At 45.7% G+C, this 12,290-nt stretch overlaps 1 non-coding gene across 1 annotated transcript; it reads left to right on the top strand.

Annotated features, from left to right (window-relative positions):
- The first annotated feature begins 8,600 nt into the window (after window positions 1-8,600).
- LOC121825572 (U11 spliceosomal RNA) lies at window positions 8,601-8,727 on the top strand. The gene has a single exon (XR_006067896.2). It is a non-coding gene; the product is annotated as a U11 spliceosomal RNA (small nuclear RNA).
- The last annotated feature ends 3,563 nt before the right edge of the window (window positions 8,728-12,290 follow it).

Below are 12,290 nucleotides of genomic sequence, written 5' to 3' on the forward strand. Positions count from 1 at the left end.
GCAGGCAAAAATACCAATGCACATAAAATAAAAATGAATAAATAATTTAAAAACTCCATTCATGGGAAACCTGAAATCTAATGTGTTTCATGGTCTGTGATGTTTTTAATGATCCCTCAAATGAGAGGAAACTATAAATGAACACAGAACTTCAAGGATACAGATGCAAACATGCTTAAGGATGAATGTACTGATTTCCATAATGATTTTGGAAATGTATCAAAAAATGAGGTGGGGCTGAGGAAATGGCTCTGTAGTGAAGTATTTACCTTGCAAGCACTAGGACCTGAGTTCTTCTTTTTTGTTTGTTTGTTTTTGTTTTTTGTTTTTTTGAGACAGGGTCTCCCTGTGTAGCTTTGCGCCTTTCCTGGAACTCACTCGGTAACCCAGGCTGGCCTCGAACTCACAGAGATCCGCCTGGCTCTGCCTCCGAGTGCTGGGATTAAAGGCGTGCGCCACCACCGCCTGGCCTGAGTTTGTACCCCAGTACTCACATGAAAATCGAGGTGTGTTTGGAATCTCCAGAGTTGGTGAGGTGGAGACAGGAGAGGCAGGCCCCCCAGCCTAGCCCATTCAAGGAGCCCCAGGTCTGGATGAGAAACGAGGAGGTTGAAGGCTGAAGGGAGAGATCAGTGGGTGAGAGCACTTCCTGCTCTTGCATGAACTGAGTTTGGTTCCCGGCACCTACTTTGGGTGGCTCATAACTGCCTGTGACTCTAGCTCTGGGGGATCTGATGCCCTCTCCTGGCCTCTTTGGGTACTTTCATGCACATGTAAACACATACACGTACATAAACCCACACAAACACCCCCCCCACACACACACACAATTTAAATCTTAAAAAACCAACAACTGAGGGGTTGGAGAGATGCTCAGTGTTTAAGAGCATCCATCACTACTGCAGAGGACCCAGGTTTGGTTCTCAGCACCCTTATTGGTGGCTCACAATCATTCGTAATGTAACTCCAGTTCTATGGGATCCGACTTTCTCTTCCGACCTCCATGGGCACCAGGAACTCACACAGTGTGCACACATACATGCAAACAAAACACTTATACACATAAAAAGATAAATAAGTCTTTTAACATATTTAACACAGAGACATTCCAAGACGAGGACTGGTACAGTGCCTCCATGGTGCTTGCCGCCGACCTCAGCAATCTGAGTTTGATAATGAGAACCCACACACTAGGAAAGAACTGACTCCCACAAGTTGTCCTCTGATTTCCACGAGTCTTTGCACACACATACACAAATGCAATAAAATTAAAGTGCATAGTCACTGAGAATTGACACTTGAGGCTGACCTCTGACCTCTATTTGCATACTTCTACACATGCACCCACACATGTGTGCTCACACATATACACTCACAGACTTATACCTGCACCAACACACATACACATAAAAGAGATGAACTGTGAATGAGTAAATGGATAGAAAGACAATAAAGCAAGTGTAGTTAGAATGCCTGCTAGAGATTTATGGGGGATGTGTCTTCATTGTAGATTTCTTTCCACTTTACTGAGTATTCAAAACTAATTTTTAAGCTGGGTGTGGTGGTTCACACCTTTGATTCTAGCACTTGGGAGGCAGATCTCTATGAGTCCAAGGCCAGTCAGGCCTACATATCAAGTTCCAGACCACCTAAGGCTACATAGTCAGACCCTGTTTCAAAAAAACCAAAAATGCATGTGTGTGAGTGTGTTCACAGACACACAAGTGCCACAATGCATGTGTGTCTCTATCACTGAATTATTCCCTAGCATCTCACTAGGGAAGTCTAGGCAGGTGTTCTACCACTGAGCCACACCCCCAGCCCCTCACTGGGAGATTCTAGGCAGGTGTTCTACCACTGAGCCACACCCCAGCCCCTCACTGGGGGATTCTAGGCAGGTGCTCTACCACTGAGCCACACCCCAGCCCCTCACTGGGGGATTCTGGGCAGGTGCTCTACCATTGAGCCATACCTCCAGCCCCTCACTGAGGGATTCTAGGCAGGTGCTCTACCACTGAGCCACATTCCAGCCCCTCACTGGGGGATTCTAGGCAGGTGCTCTACCACTGAGCCACACCACAGCCCCTCACTGGGGGATTCTAGGCAGGTGCTCTACCACTGAGCCACATTCCAGCCCCTCACTGGGGGATTCTAGGCAGGTGCTCTACCACTAAGCCACACCCCAGCCCCTCACTGGGGGATTCTGGGCAGGTGCTCTACCACTGAGCCATACCTCCAGCCCCTCACTGAGGGATTCTAGGCAGGTGCTCTACCACTGAGCCACACCCCAGCCCCTCACTCGGGGATTCTAGGTAGGTGCTCTACCACTGAGCCACACTCCAGCCCCTCACTGGGGGATTCTAGGTAGGTGCTCTACCACTGAGCCACACCCCAACCCCTCACTGGGGGATTCTAGGCAGGTGCTCTACCACTGAGTCACACCCCAGCCCCTCACTGGGGGATTCTAGGCAGGTGGTCTATTGAAGAGCCACCTGTGCAGCCTCTGAAATTCAGTTCTTCATATCTAGTTGCCACATTTTAAAAGTTCAGTCCTGACAGTCATGGTAGTACACACCTTTAGTCCCAGCCCTTGGGATGCAGAAGCAGATGGATCTCTGTGAGTTTGAGGCCAGCCTGGTCTACATAGTGATTTCCAGGACAGCCAGAGCTACATAGAAAGACTCTGTTCCAAGAAAAAATATGGGAAAGGTTTTCTTTCTTTCTTTTTCTTTTTTTGTTTTTGTTTTTTTTTTGTTTTTTCTTTGAAACTAGCTCTGTAGACTAGGCTGGCCTCGAAATCACAGAAATCTGCCTGCCTCTACCTGATTAAAGGCATGGGCCACCACAGCCTGGCTGGGGAAATGTTTTCTTAAATGAAAAAACTTAATTGTATTTTTATTTGTGTGCATGTGTACACATGTGTGTGCATGCACACACAAGTAAATGTTTACAAAATTTAAAAAATAATGAAGACTCAAAGGCTAGACTTGGGACCCAAAGGATTGTATTCTGGTGGTATTGATATTACCAATTCTAACTCCTGCTTGAGGTCCCTGTGCCACTCCAGAAAAGCATGTTCATCCCTGCTGAGAGAGAAGGAGAATCTCAGTTGTCTGGTGCCTTCTCACTCATTAGGGAAGAAAGGGACTCAGTGAGTCACATAACCAGAAACAATGGGGTAGAGGAAGTCTTGTGAAAAAAACGGGAAGTCGTGGTTGGGCAGGGAAAACCAAAAGGTATTGGGACTGGCAATGGCCCAGTTGGTAGAATGCTTACGGTCCCAACATGAGGCCCTGAGTCCAGTTCCCAGGACCCATGTGAAAACACCTGTAATCCCTGTGGTGGGGATGCAGAGGCAGGAGGATCCCTGGGGTGTCCCGGTCAGCCAGTCCAGTTAAATCACCCAGCCCCAGGTAGAGTGAGAGATCTTGTCTTAAAAGGAAAGGGGTGTGGTAGGAAACAGGGGCAAGGTGACTCAGCAGGTAGAGATGTCTGCATCTCACCAAGCACCAACTCTTGCAAGTCACCTTTGGACTTCCACCCCGGGGTCATGCCCACAGACCCACTCACCGACCCTACCCAAAATAAAGAAATCCATGAAATTTATAAATAAAGTGAAGAGTCATTGAGGAAGATACCTGACATAGACCTCTGGCTTCCATACACACATGCACTCGCACAGCCACATACAAGCATACATGTACATATACACACAAAAAGCCCTCCACTGATTCAGAAGGATTACCAATAACACAGACGCAAAATGACAATGGCTTCATCAAGCTCAAAGTTTATTTCATCCATGTCTAAAAGTCCAGATATAAGTCAGTCAAGCTGGCTGTGTGGGCTGTAGGGATCGAAGGCTGTGGGCAGCCTGTGCATGGAGACGTGGAGGTGGCATGAGACAGGGGTGTTATGTAGCCTAGGCTGGCTTTTTTAAAAATATTTTTAGTTTTTGTTATATAGTCCAGGCTGGCCTGGAATTCACAGAGATCCTCCTGCCTCTGCCTTTCCAATGATGGGATTAGAGGTGTGTAGCATCATGCCCTGCCTGGTTTTGAACTCTCCGCGTAGCTACGAATGACTTTGAACTCCCAGGACTTCTGACTCCTCATGCACCACCACACTTCCATCTTTTAGTATCTATTTTTTTTTTTTTTTTTTTTTTGGTTTTTCGAGACAGGGTTTCTCTGTGTAGCTTTGTGCCTTTCCTGGAACTCACTTGGTAGCCTAGGCTGGCCTCGAACTCACAGAGATCCGCCTGGCTCTGACTCCCAAGTGCTGGGATTAAAGGCGTGCGCCACCACCGCCCGGCTTTAGTATCTATTTTTTAAAGATGTTTCATTACATTTATTTATCATGTGTGCGTAGGACACTTTCATGTCACGATGCACATGCCAGGGCAGGAGAGAACTCCCAGGAGTCAGTTCTCTCCTCCTACTGTGTGGGACCCCAGGATAAAACTCAAGTCATCAGATTTGGCAGCAAGTGCCTCTATCCACTGACCCACCCAATGCACACTCTTGCCCATTTAAAAATCAGTTAGATGAGGGCTAGAGAGGTGGCTCAGAGGTTAGGAGCATTTTTTGCTTTTTTGTTTTGTTTTGTCTGTTTGTTTTTGAAACAGGGTTTCTCTGTGGAGTTTTGGTGCCTGTCCTGGATTTCACTCTGTAGACCAGGCTGGCCTCCAACTTACAGAGATCCGCCTGGCTCTGCCTCCCGAGTGCTGGGATTAAAGGCATGCGCCACCACCACCAGGCTGCACTTCCTGCTCTTGCAGAGGACACAGGCTCAGTTCGGAGCACCCACATGGTGACTCACAACAGTTTGTAACTTCAGTTCCAGGGGATCTAAAGCCTCCTTCTGGCTCTGCAGGCATCAAGCATGCACCAGCACATACATGGTCCGCAGACATACATGCTAGTAAAACATACATATACATACAATAAAAAGAAATAAATCTTTAAAATAAAATGAAACATAATAGTTTCTGAGACCTTATGGCCATTTTATAGGGAGGCATGGCACAGTTGATAGACTCCTGAAGTCAGATCCCCTGACGTCACCAGCCTGGCTCCAACTTGCCATCATTGATCTCTGGAACACCCCTGAGTCAGTAAGCCCTTTGATCCTCTGCAAAATGAGGAGCATGAACCTTGTGCTCTCAATTCAATTATGGGGTCACTAGGGCCATAAGTATGGGAAAGGTGTGAACCAGGCAAGGTGGTTCCCACCTTTAATCCCAGGGCTGGAGAGGCAGAGGCAGGTGGATCTTTGTGAGTTCCAGGCCAGCCTGGTCTACAGAGAGAGACTCTACTTACCCCCACAGAGATGGGGGGATTTGGAGAGATGTCTAAGTGATTAAGGGTACTGTTCCTGAAGAGGACCCAGGTTTGGTTCCCAGAACACATGTCAGGTGACATCAGGCAATTCAGGGGATCTAACGCCCTCTTCTGCACTCTGAGGACACCTATATATACTCACATGTACCCACATACATAGAATTAAAAATAAAATGAATCTGTAAAAAATATGAGGAATAAGCTAGTTTTAATGATTTGATGTATGATGTGTGCATGTGTGTGGGCACATGTATGTATATATATGGAGGTCAGAGTTGACATTGGGTGTCTTCCTCAACCACTCACAACCTTATGTATTGATGTAGGATCTATCCCTTAAACCCAGAAGTCTCTCATTTAACTAGCCTCGCTAGCCAGCTTGCTCTAGGGATCCCTTGCCTCTGCCTCCTGTGCACTGGGGTTATAGATAAGGGGCTAGGCATCCATGGCATTTACTTGCATGCTGGGAATCCAAATTCTGATCTTCACCCTTGCAGGGTAAAACCTTTACTCTATGGACCATCTCTCCATCCCCATTATTTGATAACAGTACTGTGCTAACTATACAATACACATGATGTATTTTATATGTTTGTGCATTTGTGCGTGCACACCATTGTGGTGGTATTGTGTTCCCCAAAATATTGTGTACCTTAATAAATTTATCTGGGGTCAGAGAACAGACAGCCACTAGATACAAAGGCTAGAAAATGGTGGCACTCACACCTTTAATCCTAGCATTCCAGAGATAGAAATCCCTCTGGATCGCTGTGAGTTCAAGGCCACATTGGAAACAGTCAGGCATGGTGACACATGCCTTTAATCCCAGAAAGCCAGCCTTTAATCCCAGGGAGTGGTGGTAGAAAGCAGAAAGATATATAAGGAGGACCAGAAACTAGAAGATTCGGCTGGTTACGCTTTCAGGCTATGGAGCAACACAGTTCAGCTGGGATTCATTCGGGATGAGGACACAGAAGCTTCTAGTCGGAGGAAACAGGACCAGCAGAGGAACTGGCAAGGTGAGATAGCTGTAGCTTGTTCTGTCTCTCTGATCTACCAGCATGAACCCCAATAACTGGCCTCGGGTTTGATTTTATTAATAAGAACTTTTAAGATTCCTGCTACACACCATTCTGCAGAGACCTCGATATTGGAGTTAATAGCCTCCTCTGTGAGAAATTTTTTTTGATATTTATAAATTACCCAGGATGTGGTATTTTATTATAGCAGCAGAGTTCCCAGTACCCACAACCACCTATAACTAAAGTTTAAATTCTCATAATTTCTTCTTCCTCCTCCTCCTCCTCCTCTTCTACAGCAGCCTTTAAAAAAGAGATTTTATTTTATGTGTATGGGTGTTTTTTCTATGTTATGTACCTGCACTACATGTGTGCCGGGAGTCTATGGAGGTCAGAAGAAGGCACTGGAACTGGAATTACAGATGGTGGTGAGCCACCATGTGGGTGCTGGGAATCAAAACCAGGTCCTGTGTAAGAGCAACAAGTTGTAGGTGGAGTTTCTCTGTGTCTCAGCAGCCGCTTCCAAATAACCATTCAGAGACTTACTATTAATTATAAATGATCGGTCCATAGCTTAGGCTTGTCTCCAGCCAGCTCTTACAGCTTAGATTAACCCATTTATATCAATCTACATTTTTTTTTCGAGACAGGTTTTCTCTGTGTAGTTTTAGTGCCTGTCCTGGATCTCATTCTTTAGACCAGGCTGGCCTTGAACTCACAGAGATCCACTTAGCTCTGCCTCCCAAGTGCTGGGATTAAAGGCATGAGCAACCATTGCCCTAGCTCAATCTACATTTTGCCACACGGTGTTACCTCTCTTTCATCTTGCACCTCTTGTTTGCTCTCTGTGTCTGGCTGGCAACTCCTCTGACTCTGTCTGTGTCCTTAGTCTGGTTCTCCTACTTAACCTTATCCTGTCCAGCTATTGACCAGTCAGCTTCTTTATTAAACCAATCACAGCAACATATACTTACACAGAGTAAAGGAATAGTCCACTGCAAGTGCTCTAAACGGTCAGTGCCATCTCTCCAGTCCTGCTTCCACACGCCGTCTTCTAACCTCCTTGGTCTCCTGCATGCATATAGCGCGCGCGCGCGCGCGCGCGCACACACACACACACACACACACACACACACACGAAATAAATACATATTTTTTAGAATTAAAGTTGTAGGACTGGGAGATCACTCAGCATAAAGTGCTTGTTTCTCAAGCCTGGTGACCTGAGTTTGATTCCCATAGCCCACATAAAAGCCAGATGCTGTAGAAAGGTCTATAATGTCAGCACTCCTACAGCACAATGTGAGGGGTACCTGGGAGAATCTCCTGGAAGCTCAATGCTACAGAAAACCCCGTCTGGACAAGGTGGAAGGCAAGAGCTAGCTTCAGAGGCCAGGAGTGGTGGTCCATACCTTTTATGCTAACACTCAGGAAGCCAAGGTAGGAGGATCTCTGAGTTCGAGGCCAGTCTGGTTTACATGTTGAGTTCCAGGACAGCCAGGGTTACATAGACACTGTCTACAAAACAAAACAAAAAAAAAACAAAACCTAAAGAAAAACAAAAAAACCCCGTAACTCTAGAAAGTAGTGCTTTGATCTCCATGGATTATGGATATGCATGTATGTAAAATAAATAAATAAATAAATAAATAAATAAATAAATAAATAAAGTGATTAATTAGCTAATTGGAAAAAGGGGTGGTCATAGTGAAACAGACCAGAGAGACCCACCTGCCCCAAAGGAATCTGGGTAGGAATTGAATTCTGGGAGAACACTGTTACATCATTATTCACATTAACGACAGGCACTCCTTTAATTATTATAAATTCTCCTTTAAAAAAACCAAACATTTCTTTCATTTTTCCTTATGTTTGTGTGTGCCCATGTCTTTGCTGGTACCCATGGAGTCCAGAAGAGGGCATCAGACCCTAACTAGAGGTGGTTGTGAGCCACTTGAAGTGGGTGCTGGGACTCAAACTCTAGTCCCTTGTAAGAACAGTACCTGCTCTTCACCTCCAAGCCACCTTTCCAGAAGTATAAGCCTTTATTTTAATGATTCTTCTAAAAAAAAAAACTTACATGTGATGATATGGGTGTGGTGGCATGTACCTTAAATCTCAGCACTCAGGAGACAGAGGCCAGCACATCTCTATGAGTTCAGTGCCAGCCTGGTCTATATGGCAAATTTCAGACTACCCAAGGCTACATAGTGAGATCCTGTCTCCAAAAACCAAAACAAAAAAGGGCTTCTGTCATGAGTCGCACACGAAGGTCAACTTGATTGCTCTGCGTGCGGAATCAACAAGAGATTTCGGAAGCATAATTTCTTGGTAACTGGGCAGCTGGTGATCTTGGTCCCTGTCGGGGAGGGGATAACCAAAACAAGGCTGGGGGAGGTAGTGCACACCTTTAATCCCAGCCCTCGGGAGGCAGAGCCAGGTGGATCTCTGTGAGTTTGAGGCTAGCCTGGTCTATAGAGTGAGTTCCAGGAAAGGTGCCAAAGCTACCCAGAGAAATCCTATCTGGAAAAAAAAAAAAAAAGAAAGAAACAAAAAAATATATGTATGTGAGTTCCAGAACAGTCAGTGATACACAATGAAACCCTGTCTCAAATAACAACAAACAAAACACTAAGTTTTTGTTTGTTTGTTTTTTGTTTTGTCTATTTTTCAGATAGGGTCTCACTATGTAGCCCTGGCTAGCTTGCAACTCCACATGTAAACCAGGCTCCACTCAAATTCACAGGTGTACCTCTGCCTCTAAAGTGCTGAAACTAAAGGCATGTGCCACCACACGGCACTAATTTTAAAAAATTATATTTGTGTGTGTGTGTGTGTATGTGCGAGCGCGCGCACTGTATACATGCCACAGCTTGCAGGCAGAAGTCAGAGGACAACTTAAAGGAATTGGGTCTCCTCTTTCAGTATCCAGCTCTGGGGATCCAATGCAGGTCACCAGGCTTGGCAGTAAGTACTTCTTCCCAGGAACAGCCATCTCAACAGCTGTCCCAGACTTTTATGATAAGACTTTAGGGGTGGGGAAGAGTACTGAGAAGACCATTCCTTACTGTCTCATCCTGAACATCATTGTCACATCCACAGCCTGTCATTGGAACCCAGCTGGTTAACAAAAGTGTGGGCTTGTTCATTTGAAGGAAGTGGCCATGGGCACAGACCTTGTGTGGGTTAAAGGCGAAGTTTCCCTGCACCCAGTGTGGGCTCCCTTCTGCTCTGCCGGAGCTCAAGTTTCTGTCTTTCGTAATCTTTTTTTTTTTTTTTTTTTTTTTTTTGGTTCATTTCCTTCTCCTAGAAGAGCATATGTTCCAGAAGCTTCCTTAAACATGGCATGTGGGAGGTAAAACTTCTCTGAGGACTAACTTGTCAGAAGGCTTTCTTATTTTACCTAACCACTTGATCAATAAACTGGCCATAAGGAGGATCCTAGCTTAAACATAATTTTCTTAAAGAGTTTTTATTTATTAATTTATTTTCATTTGTTTTTTTTTGAGACAAGGTCTCACTATGTAGACCAGGCGAGCCTGAAACTCACAGAGATTTGCCTGTCTCTGCCTCCCAAGTGCTGGGATTAAAAGTGTGAACCACCACATTCAGCCTAAGAATTGTTCTTTAAAAAATGTATTCATTAAAAAAAAAATATTTCAAGCCGGGCGTTGGTGGCACACGCCTTTAATCCCAGCACTCAGGAGGCAGAGACAGGCAGATCTCTGTGAGTTCGAGGCCACGTCTATAGAGCAAGTTCTAGGACAGCCAGGCAACACAGAGAAATCCTATCTTAAAACAAAAACAAAGCAAAATGAAACAAAAATATTGTTTTACATTTTATTTTGTGAGTATGTCTATATGTGTATGCACGTGCCACAGTGTGTGTGCGTGTGTGCGTGTGTGCGTGTGTGTGTGTGTGTGTGTGTGTGTGTGTGTGTGTGTGTGTGTATGTTAGTGCGCGTGCGTGCAAAGGTCAGAGGATGACTGTGGAGTCAGTTCTCTCCTTCCACCTTTACTTGAGTTCCAGGGATGGAACTCAGGCCACCAGACTTGCATCATTAGCAAACAGGGCTGGGGAATTAGCTCAGTGGTAGAGCGCTTGCCTGGCTAAGCGCAAGGCCCTGGGTTCGATCCTCAGCTCCGGAAAAAAAGAAAAAAATAGACAGCAAGCACCTTTACCTACTGAGGCATCTTGCTGGCCTTCCTGAGGAATTCTGAAGGCATTGTCCCTCAAGTGTAACTGCTGAGAAACCCAAAGTCATTCTAATTTCCTGCTCCCTAAGACTTTGTTTTCTCTTGGGAAGCCAGAAGGATCTTATCTGTCCACACTGCTCTGAAGTTCTACAAGTATGTATGGCGCGGTGGATCAACTTTCCTTCCCTGTGGGCACTTTCCATCTGTGAATGGCTTATCCTCCAGGTCTGGGAAATTCCCTTGGAGTAATTCCATAAATGCTTTCCTTATTTGTTTTTCCTTTTTTCCTTTGTTCTTTACTTTCTAGTGTTAGGATATTAGAATGGTGGGACTCCCTGGTCTGGTTTTCTTTTCTTTAAAAAAAAAAAAAAAGGATTTATTTTAAATTACGTGTATGTGCTCACGTGCCACAGACACACACACGTGAATGCAGGTGTCTGAGGAGGTCAAAGGTCTTCTGGAGATCACCCTGGAGCTGAAATTACAGATGGCTGTAAGCTATGTGATGTAGGTGCTGGGACCAGTCATCTGCAGGAGCAGTTTGTGCTCTTAGGCTCAGTGTGTAGGGCACTTACCATGTTAAGTGTGAAGAACAGAGCATGTGAGGACCGGAGTTCCAATCCAGAACCAGTTTGTACAACGGGAGGGCATGATGACTCATCTATAATTCCAGCGCACAGGTGGTAAAGATGGGATCTCCAGGGCAAGCTGGTTGGCTGGACTAACCGGAATTGGAGAGTTTTGGGTTCATCGAGAGATCCTGCTTCAATGTATAAGGTGGAGAGCAATTGACAAATACATTTGATGTCAACCTTGGTCCTCTATACACATGTGCACACACAAGTATGCCCACTCCACATGTCCACACATGAAAACACACACACACACACACACACACACACACACACACACACACACACCACACATACATACACCAAAAGTTTCTTTAATGCTTCTAACAGGCCACCTCATTTGTGAATGAATTATATTCTTACCCCGTTAGTTATATCAGCAACCTGCCCTTTATCCTCATGTTTATTATTTTATTTTAACGATATGGTACGTGGATTTTTTTTCTTCCTTATAGTTTTATGTTTATTGAGTGCCCCACCTCCACTTTAAGACATAGTCTCACCGTAGCTCAGGTTGGCCTTGGATAAACTTCGGATCCTTCTGCTACCTTCTAACCAGAGCTGGGGGATTCCTGGTGTGCACTACTATCACATCTGTTTCACGCTGTGGTGGTGGGGGATCAAACCTAGGGCTTCAAACAAGCTAGGGAAGCACTCTACGAACTGAGCGACATATCCAGCCCCGACTTAGAGACGTGTAGCCCAGGCTGGGTCTTGAACTCCACATGTACTTGAGGTCGATCACCCTTCAGGATCCACCTGCATCCACCTCCCAAGGGCTGGAACTACAGGTGTGCCACTAGGGCAGGTTTGTGATGGGCTGGGGTTGGAACCCTGGGCTGCACATGCTGGCAGGAATTCTAACTGGGCTACATCCCCGGGGGCGCGCGGGGAGGGGGGATTGGAGACAGGACCTCATGGTAGCACAAGCTGTATACAATTTTCTAGAGGGGCCTTATGCCACAGCATATTGTAGTTATCACAAAACAAGGGGTGTCAAGAATCTCCCCGTGGCACTGGCAAGAGTGGAGACCCGAACCAGAGACCCGCAGAGCCAGACACCGCCCTAAACTTGGTCACGCCCGGGACGCATTAGCGTG

The sequence above is a fragment of the Peromyscus maniculatus genome, chromosome 23 (assembly GCF_049852395.1).
Source record: "Peromyscus maniculatus bairdii isolate BWxNUB_F1_BW_parent chromosome 23, HU_Pman_BW_mat_3.1, whole genome shotgun sequence".
NCBI classification, from domain to species: Eukaryota; Metazoa; Chordata; class Mammalia; order Rodentia; family Cricetidae; genus Peromyscus; species Peromyscus maniculatus.